The sequence below is a fragment of the Podarcis gaigeae genome (assembly GCF_964106915.1).
Source record: "Podarcis gaigeae genome assembly, chromosome: 11".
Classification (NCBI taxonomy): Eukaryota; Metazoa; Chordata; class Lepidosauria; order Squamata; family Lacertidae; genus Podarcis; species Podarcis gaigeae.
Window position 1 is genome coordinate 31724150 of NC_139687.1, and position 14265 is coordinate 31738414.

The window sequence follows — 14265 nt, forward strand, 5'->3', positions numbered from 1 at the left end:
GTGCAAGGTGTCATTCAATACACACACAACCCTCTTTTAGCTGGAGTGATTTGGGTAAAGGTAAACCCTTCCGCACAGACACAAAGAAGGGCTGTTTTCTCTCTCTCTCTCTGTGCTCCCCCCCCCCCTTTCTCTTTTCAGAGAGTGATAGGAGGAGGAGAAAGGGGAGGAAAAGAAAGACTTGAGAGTGCAACATTCATTTGCATGAGCTCTGTACCTTGGAGTCGACTGGGCGGCCCTGTGAAGCTCACAGCATTATTATTTTGCAAAAGGCTTCCATGTATGCTGCATTGTGATTAGACACAAGGAAACAAGATGTGTCCTTTAGCTATATCCTCCCCCCACCCCAGCAATTTCTTGTTAAGTCAAGCACTAGAAATCTTGCAATTTCTGGATTCTGCACAGACCCTTAATTAAATACTTCAGTATATTCCTGAATGCAGCTATTTGCAGTTATCTATTTATTTACATGTTTGTATTTTTAAAACATTTATTTCTAACCTGCTCTCCTTCTAAGGCTAGACTTCTTTAAAAAAAAAATCTGAATAGCATTTAATATATAGCATGAAAGCCAACACTCTGTAGTACTGAATGAAGCCAGTCAAAGTAAAACAAACCAGGATGACCATGATTCTGAAGATGATCAGGGCTGGATTGGGTGTTCAATGGCATGTCACAGATTTCTCTGTCCTCCACAGGAGCCAAAGTAGTTTCTCTGTGTTGATGAGATAATAGTGGACAACATGGTTGTAGTCAGAGGTGCCAAGTTGCCCCCAGATTTAAGGTGGCCTGGCACACAATATTGCAATGTTGGAAGGAGGTCAAGCTTCCTTGACCCTGTCAACATTGAAGGGTCCTGGCCTCCTTCCAACAAATATTGAGGGGGCCAAAGACACCTCAGCCCCCTAGAATTGGCACACCTGGTTGTAGTCAACAAATGTTTACTTAGAGTGGGGCCCTTTGAAATCAATCACCATGACTAACTTATGTCCATTAATGTCAATGGCTTGACTCTGAGCAAAGGATAGTTGACTACAACCCAGTGTTCTCAAATTTACTAAAGAATTTGCATAATTTATAAATATTTCAAAACTGTACAAACAAAAGCTTTGCTTTATTTAAAAAAATGTAAAAATTAGTACACTAATTTAACATATAACATAGTATAATATGACAAGTTCACAACGCACCTTCGAAACATATGGGAGAAAGTGCCGGACTGTATAAATGTGACTGTGCAGAAAAAAGTTAACAATTTCAAAGGAAAATAGTATTTTGAATTATATACCTATTGCAGGGAAGTGACAACTGGACAACAAAAGTGGATTCTATGCATCCTAACTGTGACCAACAGACTGGTATTGATGATCTGGAAGAATAAAGACATGATCCCCTTTAATCGATGGATAGACAACATGACAAAATTCGCAACATATGAACGGATTGCTTATAAACACGGACTTTGATTGGATATATTGACATTGGAATGAGTTTATACAGAATATAGTAGGTTATTAATAATCCTGTGTGTATTAGGACAACAATATTACTTATATAATAATGTATAGAAGTATAATGGACTATAATGTATTACATTATAGATCTTTTTTCTCTTAATGTAATTTTTATTGTACTTTTTAGTTTCCCCCTTTCTTTCTTTTCTCTTTCTTCACTTTATTTCTTATAACTGAAATTGTATTAATAAATTATGATAATAATAATAATAACAACAACGATGATGATGATGTCATGGGTGTTTATTTTATATCATTTTTAAAGCACCTTCTATTATTTTTGTAACTCTTTTTTAAATCTGTTTTCATAATATCTTGCATATAACTTGGGACATATGTGGAAGGTAAACAATAGTACTGGTGGTAGTGAAAAAATAGTAGTAATAATAGTAAATAAAGCATTTCCACAACTAAAGTATTTCACATTGCAAAATAAAGACTGATGCTATCTTCTTCTTTTTTGCATTATATTCAGTATGAGTTAATGAAAGCTATTATCCAATTCAACAGTCATTCCCTATTTGCTGCTCCAAAAAGTGATAAATAAATGCCCTTTTTCTTGAAAATAATTTATTTTCCATCTTCTTCATTTAGTCAAACATAGCTTATTAGTTTTGCCATGCTGGCTGTATTTCACATAACGGTGGTGATGGGAAGGTGAAGAGAGACAAGTAACATGCAGTTCTCACTTCCTGTTCCCATTTGAAACCTGCCATATTGGTTTGCAGAACCATGACAGATCTAGGATGAATCTCTCTGTTCTGTATCTCTCTCAAACAATGCCCCATTTGACTGGCACTAGTATCACAGTCAAATTGGGAAACACTGAGGGACCTCTTGGTATCCCATAACTTATATACTCATTTGAGAGTGATAGGAATCTTTACTGATTTGCACCTAATATATTATTAAAAAATATTGTTAAGAAATAGGAAGGATGAATAGACAGACCTTTCCCATTTATTTATCTGTCTATCTATCTAACAATCAATCATATGAATCCCAGGTCTTAGGCTTAGTTACACGTGTGTCAAAGGCATAGATCAGGGGTCACCAACCTAAGGCCCAGGGGCCGGATGCGGCCCAATCGCCTTCTCAATCTGGCCCACGGATGGTCTAGGAATCAGCGTGTTTTTACGTGAGTAGAATGTGTCCTTTTATTTAAAATGCATCTCTGGGTTATTTGTGGGGAATAGGAATTTGTTCATCCCCCCCCCAAAAAAAATATAGTCTGGCCCACCCCACCACAAGGTCTGAGGGGTGGTGGACCGGCCCACGGCTGCAAAAGGTTGCTGACCCCCTGGCGTAGATATTTGCTTGATGGTTCTGCTGACTAGGTGTGTCAACTCTGGTGATGCTGATTGGCTGTTTCGGGGAAATGATAGACTGGATCCCACCCCCTGGTGAAGAAAGGTTGTTTCATGGAGCAGTACATGCATATGCTGCACAAGATATTCTCTGGCTGGGATTGGTTCATATCTGGAAAGGACCGATAGAGTAAATATATGTAAAGGTAAAGGGACTCCTGACCATTAGGTCCAGTCGTGGCCGACTCTGGGGTTGCGGCACTCATCTCGCTTTATTGCAACATATGTTGCTCAGGGGAAGACCCACAGCTCAGTGGTAGAACACACACTTATTGGATACAGTTTCTAGATCCAGTCCGCACCCTCACTAGTTAAAATATCTCACATAGCAGGACTCAGAAGACCTTTGCCTGAGACCCAGAAAAGCCACCGCCAATCTGAGAAGATAAGATACACCCAGATGGACCAAATGCCCTATTATTCCATAAGACAGTTCAAAACTACCACTGCTTGATAAAAGAAGTCAGGTTGCAAATTTTTATCTAGCCATCTTATATGTCTTGAAGGAGCACACTGTATGAAACAACACTTTTCCCATTTTAATTTGTTGCTAACGTATCTCCACACAAGAACCAGGGGGTGGGGGGAAAGTGCAATTGTAGAATCTCTCTCTTGCAATTGCAAGGATTTATTTATAGATGTAATTTCTCAAAAGGCTGTTCCATGTGTAAGGATGGAATTGCTGGAAAATGCTGGCAATTATTTTGCAAGCTGTGGTTCTCCCTTGCATGGTACTATGGCGTATTTGCATACAGTGTGATTGAAAACGAAGCTCCGACACACAGGATTTCAGAAATATCAAGCAAAGGAGGAAAAACGCCAACAGATACAACAAATAAATACTGCCACATATAGATCAAAGACAGTGTTGCAACTGCTAACTATTTACTGTAGTACTCTGAAGCTGTATTTTGATTTTTTAAAATGCATTGGGGTTGTGTGTGTGTGTGTGTGTGTGTGTGTATGCATGTAGTTTTGTGTGTATGTGTGTAGCATATCCATAGCAGAGAAATTATAATTTTGTAAAACCACACAGTGGGTTAACCCCAAAGATGTCCTTCCACATGTGGAATTCATCTTTCAATCACAGAAGGGGTGTTTTGCAGAGGTTGTACCCAATGGTAGTTTAGCACTACCAGAAACACTTCTGCTAGAACAAATGGTGAGACACCCCATTTCCACCCCTTCCCCTTTCCAACTGCACCTCCTTATGCAGTATCTCCTACTGTTCCAGACAGATCCCCCAACGAGTCCCTCAATTCTGGCAATATTGATTGGCTGCTCTAGGAAAATGGGCTGACTGGACTGGGGGAACCTGGGTTGGAGGAGGAAGGAGCTCCCCTTTCTACCATGAATTCAGACACTTTGGAAAGGGGAACCAGAGTTGCTGGCTTTCCCCCTCTGAACTTCCTGTGGGGGAGAAAGCTTCAGTGGGTGCTGGGGATGGCTTTGTTCAGCCAAGCAGGGGACAGAGACAACTGAATCAATGCTGGGACAAGAGGATGCAGCATTGACACCTAGCACAGCAGAGCCAGCCCATCTGTAAAGCAAGGTGAGGCAACTGCCTCGGGCGGCAGGATCTAGAGGAGCAGCAAATCTGGACTCCAATGAATATTTTGCCCACTGCTGCTGCTGCCACAGTGCCAGTGCCAGCAATGGTGCGCTTGAAAGTCGAATCTGCTGCCTCCTCAACATCCCCCCAATGCTGCCTCTGCAGTGGCCTCTTGGCAAAACCTGGTGGTGGGGCGTCATTTTGCAGTTCGCCTCAGGTGCCAAAATATATTGGGCCAGACCTGGCCAGATCACAGCACTGATGGAGAATGTGCTAGCAATGCTGATATCCCCATAAGAGAATAGAGTCTTGTGAGTGAGCACACCACACCTCATCTTGAAAAAGTCGGTAGGTGGGAAGGGAAAACTTGTTGGAACACTTTCCTTGCTTCCCTCTGGCTTATTATTTCTATTACAACATGAAATGAAAATGCAAAATACATAATAAAACAAAAGCAAAACAAACCAATAACCCAAACTTCTCGTTATGATCCTGAAGTCCTGACTGCAGCCAGTTCTTCTTATGTTCTTAATACAGCAATAATTCTCGGAGTGAAAAGAATATGTATATCACACTTTGAGAACCTGCAAGACATGATATCATGGTTCAGCAATCTGGATTAAATTAACTCCAACCATTTCAGTGTGAGAACTGAAATATCTTAGGTAAGCAACAAAATTTAGGAAGAATAAAGTTAGTTGCCCTGCATACATTTTTCCAAATTTATTGATATTAATTGTAGTGTACTGTTTAAGCTGCCTCCATGAGATGCAAAGCCTCATTTAATTCTTGCCCAGAAAGGAAATACCATTGAAAGTAATTCATGCAAAAACTAAAGACAAACATATTAGTCAGCAAAAATATTCAGAAACTCATCAGAACCAATTACAGAAATTGTAATGCTTTCTGTCTTGCTAACTAAACAAACTGCATAGGTCAGTGGTTTTAGATGGCATGCATTTCCCCCCCCCAGACAATGATAATTGGTGATATACTTGGTGATATACTTGGCGGCCCCAGATCCCACCGCAGTTGGAAGAAGAACATTAGTACAAGTAACTTACTGTTTCCAAAATGTAGATCTTTTCATCAATTCCACCAATGAAGGATAGTCCAGCATGATTTGTTTTCAGGGAGGTAAGACAGCAATGGCTACTTAATGGACACTCACCTTGATTGATTCTGGGGTGCCTAGATGACACTGCACCCAAGCAAATGCTTCCCCACTTTCCTTATTGCAAAAAGACTGATCTTTGGGGGAAACACATTTGTTGTACAAGAATTCCAAATCAGCTTTGAATGTGCTACCTGAATTTGCCGGCGTATGACTGAATCCCACCTGAAAATAGATTGTCTGGAAACACCCCAAGACACCAAATATTTCTCCTTCCTCCCCTATATTTATATTTACAAAAAAATGTTTTCTTGTAGTCCTGAGATTCAAATTAATTTAGAAGACAAGACAGAGAGATGCTTAAAAAACCAAAACAGTTTCATGCAAATGTTCTCACACAAGCCCAAGGAAAAGGTTTGGTATCATTTCACATCTTTCAGTGCTTGCCTGCCAATGCACTTTTTCTTTTGCAGGAATAGACTCGCAGCTGCCTCTTTCAAGGGCACTAGAAATGGTTTGGTTATAATGTATTTCTTATGGGAAATATGGATGGTCCCTTGAAAGAGGCAGCTGTGAGTCTATTCCTGCAAAAGAAAAAGTGCATTGGTCCAAACATTTTTGCCAGTTCTCAACAGGTTGCAGATCTCTTCTTCTGGAAAAAGGTAACATTTCTGTGTATTCTGCTTTTCATTGTTTCACTTGATAAATCATTAGATCTAAGAAAACTGATGGCTTGGATTTAGAATATCAAAATGTTTCCTTCCCTAACTATATAGGTTGGAATCCTAACCCCTCTTACCTGGGAGTGAGCCCCACTGAATTCAGTGGGACTTGAGTACACGTATCCAACCTAACCTATCTCTTACAGGTGAGGAAAAACAGATACAGTAGTACCTCATATTACGTAACCCTCTGGTTACATAAACTTCAGGATGCAAATGCAGCAAACCCGGAAGCATTTTTCCAGGTTTCTCTGCACGATGCACAGAAGCACTCTATCGTGCCGCGCGCACACACAGAACAGGCACCTCCAGTAGCGAAAACCTCGGGATCCGACCAGAGCTCTGGAACAGATCCTGCCCGCAACCGGAGGTACCACTGTATTCTGATCTATTACACCCTTTCCTCTGTCTTTGAAATAAGTTGGGAGAGAACCTTTATGAATGGCAACTGACTATTTAAGTTCAAAATATGCAGGTATGGATAGCTTGTTAAAGCGATATATCCAAGCAAGATGCCTTCACACCCAGCACTAGTAGCAGACAAATAATTAGATCAGAACATTGTGGGCTACCTTCCCAATCATCAGTCAATCTGAGGGCCTAACTAGATGAGATGGTAGAAATGATCAGATCTTTGGTCTCTTTGCATTTCCTCAAAAACCACCAACAGCAAGACCAAAGTGCACCAGGATTGTAGTGCTGTAGAGGGAGGATTAACCTTTCACATCATACCATTTTGATGATCCAATTGTTCCTTCTCTCAACCTTCTATTTGTCCTTGTATGGAAAACATATGACTGTATCTATAACTGCTCCAAAGCAGCAAATGGCAGCTTGAATGGGGTGAATTTACATCAAATATTGGGGGGTAAGGATAACTCTCTTGCCCGGTTTAATGATCCCAATACAATTTTGCTTCCCACATGTGGCTGGTTTTTAAAGAAATGTAAAGGGAAGAGGGATCTGATCATGGATCTCCATCTCTTTCTAGTTTGGTTCAGACTTTGACAAATTTTGTATTTTGAAATCCATGTGTAGTTATCAGATAAACCCTCACATTGTCAACATATGAGAATCATGAACTAAACGAGTTCAATATAACAAGTCAGTTACACATATCTGAGTCACAATGAGATGAGACTCTGAAGTTTTATAAAACTGTGCTTTCCAAAGTTTGCCTATAAATCCTCAAGCTATTGAACCCATTTTTAAATTCCTTGGGTAGAATCTGAATTGTTCACTTCAGTTTTAAATATTCAAGGTTATATTCAATCCAGCCTAATGCAATTAACAGAAGATGAATCTGAAGAGAGAGGAAAAAGCAAAGTTCAGGTAACAGATGCATAACAGAAACCTGAAGTCATGAGTCTGCTAAATATAGAACAATTATCACAATATAATTTTAGGAAATTACATAAACCAAATAATCATGTGTTAGAATCCCCTGGATGAGTTCAACACCAGCTAAGGGATGGAAGACTGCTTTTGTCAATTCCCCTTCCCACTGCAGCCCCCAATGTTGGCCCTCCAGAGCAATGTGGGAGGGGCAGGCAGAATTAGCAAAAATCGTCTCCCCACCTCCATCAGTGGGATTCCTCAAATGGATCAAAAGCCTTCTGGTGGTGGAAAGAATCTTGATCCAGCCGCATGCCTCCAGTTTTACAGTAAAATTTGGTGGTAATTTAAGTGATAGAAATGAATATGTAAACTGAGAAAGCTGTCAACTAAACGACCTGTCAATCCTTTCATTCCACATACACTCTGTGGATACGTGGCTGGAGCTACGTAATGAGAATTGGGTTGTCTTGATTAGCATGAATGGACCTTTCTGATGGTTTTGACTGAGAAATCTGATGAGCGATGAAAGATACAGCAAAATCACTTTAGTGAACCCCGGTGATCACAAATCTCACTCCATCCTGTTGAACGTGATGGTCAGAGATGGTCAGAGATAAAGCTAAAAGTGGTGGCAGCTTAAATTTGGCTACAGACTGAGGCAGGAAGAGCTAAGAGGTTTCAGTTGAGGTTATCTGGATGGAAAGCAGCCTTTCTATAGTCTGGGATCCTGATGGAGGATAAGTGGTTTTGCTGCCTGTTTTTAGGCATCTCCTTGATTCCAATAGGTTATATTTGCAGATAGGTTACAAAAAATCACCTTAAGTCTCCAGTTTTCTGTGTCTTATCCTATGGAGTCTGAATACATAGCCCTGCACGTGGACCTCTTACCACTCGAAGAAGTGGGGAACACTTAAGTCCAACTTCCTTGGTGCATTTCCTCTTCTTCCTCTAAAGTCTCTTCAACACACACACACACCCCCTCCCATCTTATATGTGCTTAATACATTACGCAGGTGAGCGGGCAAGGGGAGATCCCTGTTGAGAAAGCAAGTTGAGGACATAACCATGGCAACAACTACAGCACCAGAGAGGACACAGGTACACGTGAATCCCATTGTAATGAAGGCTACAGGGAAAATAAACAATAACCGCTTTCCGGAGAGCATGGCTCTTCAGAGGCAAGAGAGGGGAAGCCATTCCGGATAAGACAGCCTAGTTCTTCTGCATTGCTTACATGTCAGTTTGTTCACTTGTTCACTCCTAATATACCAGGGGAATACTTACAAGCTAGCCCCAGAATGTTAAAGTGAGAACTTTAATTTGGAAGGGAAAAGATGTGCTGCTGTTTGTTGCGACACCAACACCTTATTTTATTTAGTAGTATTTATATACAGTTATCATTTCCAAGTGATCTCAAAGTGGTTCTTCTGTACAGAGCTAAGAGACAAAAAGGAGCGAGGAGGGAACAAGCACAAATGTACAGAGAGGGAACAGGGAGCCTGGAAGTGCCAAGGGGGCTTCCTTCCTGACCTTCAACATAGACTCCAGTTGCACCCCCTACCTTTTAATTAGCAGAGATGGCCCAAGATATTTTGCTGCCCGAGAAAAAAGACAATATGGTACCTCCCTTCCATTGTTCAGGAAGTGACTGGCGTCAGAGATTACTGAAACGTCATTGCTAGCAACAGCATAATACCACCCCCAGCACCCATGAGGGCTGCTGGCTAGTTTACGGGGTGTAAGGCAGGCCATCTGACACACCTACTTCTGCCCTCCAACAGAGGGGAACAGCCAAGGAAGCAGTGCTGTTGTCACCCCTCAGCAAATGCCACCTGAGGTGGTTGCCCCCATCTGCCCCCTTGTTGTGCTGGCCCTGGTAATTCAAGGTAAGTACACTGTGTTTTGATTCTGGATTATTTTAACCCAACTACATTTGCTCACATGGGTAAAGTGTGCAGGATTATTTATGGCCATGTTTCTATAGAACTTGTATTTTAAAAGGTGCGGGCGGCTGAATTTGCTCCTTCAGTGTTTCCAAGCACTGCTGAGCCTGCTCTCATAGTGCTACACGATACCCTTTTCTTTCTAGATGTGTGGGGGTGGGGTGGGACAGGCACTAAACTAGAAGTCTAGAAGTTTCTGTACACTTTTTAGGAAATAGCTAAGCAAAACCCTCATTGGCTGTCAGTTATTGAAATAACTCAGGTAGCACATTTTAAAGGCATAAGTAATTGGATCATTTTCATTATCTCCCAAGTTTGCTTTCCAGGTCCAGTATTCTATAATTCCAGCCAAATATTGCAGCACATGTAATGCTTAATGGCAAAATAAAACATCTTCATAGACTACGAACTTTTACACATGATTGGTCAGAGCAATTGATTAATAACTTTTACAGCTAGTTATGAAAATGAGATTACAATACTTGTAAAATTAACACTGCATTTCTAATTCTCCTGCCTGTGGACAATTTGCACAACAAGCAATTCAGCCGTTCATAATTAACTAGCACATTTCAGTTTCCAGTTCAATTTTCAGTGGTGCATCTTTCTGATTCATACATTAAAACTGTGCTATTAAACCAAGCACTGAAGTTTTATTTATTTGTATTATTCCCCCTCCCCCCTTTTAATGGACTGGCACACTTTTTAAAAACAATTTTTTTGCTTCTGCTACTTCTAAAACTAAGAAAAGGATAGCCATTGCTTTTTACAGCACTTTCATCCTAATGTGTTGAAATTGTACTTTTAGAGGCACAGATCATATGACATTTTATGATTCAATGTTATGAATCTACAACTTCAGATTCTCTTATAAGGCTGGTTCAGATATTTGGTATATGTAACCTACAGCCATTAGACCAGTTGCTTTTGGCTCTCCCCAGCTGTCATCAACCATTCCATCAGGTTTCAGAGCAGAGCTGTTCCATTTCCTATGGCTGCCTTTGGCACTCTCAGTATTAGCAGCTGCCATTCCATCCAGCTACCTGCACTGTTTTTCCCCAGCTGACAGTTATAACTACTTTTAGCTTTAGGAAGTGGTTTCTGAGCTTGCTTCCCGCCCCCTCCTCTCTCATGGCCTTTTTCCTTATGTGTTGTGTCTCTTAAGTTGTAAGGCTGGCTTATTACTGATTTTGGTAAGCTGCTCTGGAAGCCTTTTTGGCTAGAGATCAGGGTAAAAAAAAAACCCAAAAACAAATCCCTACCCACTTCATGCCTTTGTTCCATTAGTATTCAGCCCACATTTTTATATGTGCCTTCTCAGAAACAAGCCCCACTGAGTTCACTGAAATTGAATTCATTGGTACCAATTGAGGAGTCATTGGTGGTTGCCTATAGCTGAAACTATTCTGTAGTCTATAAATATAATCAGTACTTTTTTTCTGGGGGGGACACAGTGGTACGCATACCCCTAAACATTTTGTGAATCTTTGTACTTTTGTCCATTTACTGTATTTATTTCCCCCAGTTTGAATTATAAAATGGTGATTTTCTTGAGTCAAAATAAGAGTACCCCTAAACATTTTTTTAAAGAAAAAAGCACTGAATATAATAGTTTCTGCATGTGTGCTGAGGGACATTTCAGTATTAACTACAGATTGTAACAGATGAAACCTATATACTCAGTTTGCTCACATCTAAAAGCTGCATCATTTTTTAGCGTTTTCTGTCGCATATATATTATTTTCAGTATTTGATGGAGAGGACCATTCAAAATCTTTGCTTTAACACCAAATGGTTTATAATCTGAGATGCAAAACATATTTTTGCATGGGTGTTTTTATGATCTCTAACCACGGAGCAAGGAAGTGACTTGGGTCGGTGGACACACAAAGGCAATTGTGCCAAAGGGACCCTAATATTTTTTTGTCCAAAATTTATCCATATCCAATTGTCATTCTTACAAGCAGATTATACACAAAACTGGGCTCCAGAAGGATGATATTGATCTAATCCCAGAGCTAAAACGGATACTCCAAAAGCTGGCAGTGGTACTACAATCTCAGAAAGTATTAGTTCTCAAGTAATAAAAATCCATTATAACACCTTGCCTACTCACCCCTTAAACATCTTTTGTCCCTTGCAGGTACAGAAGGCAAGAAGGAGAAGAGGAACAAAAGAAGTGGCAGTCTTTCATGAGACCTACTCAAAATCCTTGCCTAGTTTCAAGCAACACTTTTCTTTCTTTTACTGTTTCTGTCGTTTTACTGTTTCTGTCGTTTTACTGTTTCTGTCGAAAAACTTGTATTTTTCAAACAGAGAGCAAGAGAGCGTTGTGTGAAATGGTGGAGATGCCAACAACAGATCTCAGGTTTTTGGAACTTATAGTGGGCAGGAAGGTTCTAATTGAGAAGAGGAGACAACAGCACAGCACAAATGCATCCCAAGAAGCGCAATCCATTGAGACAGATTTCAGAGGCATGAAACTGAAAGTGCTCATGTGTGGACAAAGGCACACAAATCTGCCCACTGGGCAACAACTCTAATCTGGATGAATGCCCTACTGTGAACACAGCCTAAGACAGCTATGTTCCTATAAATGAACTCTGATGGGATGGTAAAATGGGGCAGCTTCAAGAGATGATGGGGGCTGCACAAAAGTAGGTCAGGGACTCCCCATCTGTGATAAACATGAAAATACATTTAGAGTTTTGACACCAGGTCTCTTGCCAAAGGAAAACTAATGTGTGTTTAACAGTTGCACAAGGAGAAAACCACAAAGCGAAGCTTGTCCCATTACTAAGGCCATATGCATTCCATGGCTTGTCACTTTGACAGACAAGAGCTCTATCAGAAAAGAAATTTGCAATATGGAAATTCACAGGCTGTTAACCCCTATTATTTAAACTTCCTATTTCTATAGAATTAGCACATTTACAGATACAATCTCATACAAGTCCCATTGTATTGTGTTATTTTATGCACTGTGGCTTACTGTTATTTTTATTGATTATAGTTTAGCAATTATTTATTGTAATTATTAATAGTAAATTTATATTTAATTATTGCTTGCTGATATTTAATTTTATTGTGTACTATTATATTCTAATGGATTACAGAATATTACTTGATCTGATATAAGTCGTTCATTTTAAAGTTACGTTTCTACTATGACATTTCTGCATTGGATCAGATTGTTACAAGGTGTGCGATCTTTATTGTTTCTTCAGCTTGCAAACCGCCTTGTGCAAAGTAATATGGAAAGGCAATACAATTTAAACGTGAAATGAACTTCCGACTCCGAGCAGACGTGCATAGGATTGTGCTATGTGTACATACTTGTCCCTGCTGAACTGTCGCTGTTCTGTGCAGTTGTTCTCCTATTGCACTTTGAGATGTAACAACAACAACAATTATTTTTTTAAGGCATGGATTCTAGCGTGTTTGCTCACCGCAACATCTGTTTGAAGGGTCGGAGGAAGGTTAACCGCAGCTGCAAACATATACTTAATTACCTGGGAGTAAACCGACAAATGTCCGTATAGTTAAAGCTATGGTTTTCCCAGTAGTGATGTATAGAAGTGAGAGCTGGACCATAAAGAAGGCTGATCACCAAAGAATTGATGCTTTTGAATTATGGTGCTGGAGGAGACTCTTGAGAGTCCCATGGACTGCAAGAAGATCAAACCTATCCATTCTTAAGGAAATCAGTCCTGAGTGCTCACTGGAAGGACAGATCCTGAAGCTGAGACTCCAATACTTTGGCCACCTCATGAGAAGAGAAGAATCCCTGGAAAAGACCCTGATGTTGGAAAAAATTGAGGGCACAAGGAGAAGGGGACGGCAGAGGACGAGATGGTTGGATAGTGTTCTCGAAGCTACCAGCATGAGTTTGACCAAACTGCGGGAGGCAGTGGAAGACAGGAGTGCCTGGCGTGCTCTGGTCCATGGAGTCACGAAGAGTCAGACACGACTAAACGTCTAAACAACAAACCTCACTGAACCTAATGGAGCTTGCTTCGGATTAAACACATAGAGATGAGCTGTGCAGCGCCACGAAGTTAAAACGTCTGTGTGTGTGTGTGTGTGTGTGTGTGAGAGAGAGAGAGAGAGAGAGAGAGAGAGATCAGCGTTAGCATTTATTGTCTTTGGAAAAGAGAGTGGGCAGGACTGGCAACTCTTTCTCTGCCTTACTTTGCTGTGCGAACAAGGATCGAATTGCTAAGAGAAAAGAGGAGGAGGAGGAAGGTTATCTTCCTCGCCTCCCAGAGAGAGAGAGATTACAGCCCAATCCTCTGCAGGTTTACTCAAAAGTAACCCCTACGGAGATCTACGTGGGGCTTACTCTCCCCACTAAGCATCCCCAGAGTCACGCCTCTTTCACACTGTCTAAATTCCCTCTGGCTCCCACTACTAGCATTCCAACAAGGCACTCCTCCTTTGCCCCTACTGTCGAAAGACGGGATGCAACGCCGCTTTGCGCCCACACATAATCATGGCCAAATGAAAAGCGGCTCTCGAGCGTAACCGGAAGTCCTCTGCTCGCGTTACTCTACATTTATATCTCTGTGGTATTGTTTGTCGTTGACGCAGCAGCAAATACCTACTCTCCATTCTTATTAACTACAATTCCCAGAGTGCCCTCCCCTTTATGGTAAAGCGCACGCCCCCCGCTCCACACACCGGGAGAGTGCGAGGCTCAAGAGACTCGGTGCAAT

General features: G+C 40.9%; 1 long non-coding RNA gene across 1 annotated transcript; it reads right to left on the reverse strand.

Annotated features, from left to right (window-relative positions):
- Positions 1-1268: 1268 nt before the first annotated feature.
- On the reverse strand, positions 1269-11804 carry LOC310827403. Its single transcript, XR_014556350.1, has 3 exons — positions 11667-11804; positions 4899-5017; positions 1269-1369 (listed from the first exon to the last, which is right to left on the reverse strand). It is a non-coding gene; the product is annotated as an uncharacterized lncRNA (long non-coding RNA).
- Between the last annotated feature and the right edge of the window lie 2461 nt (positions 11805-14265).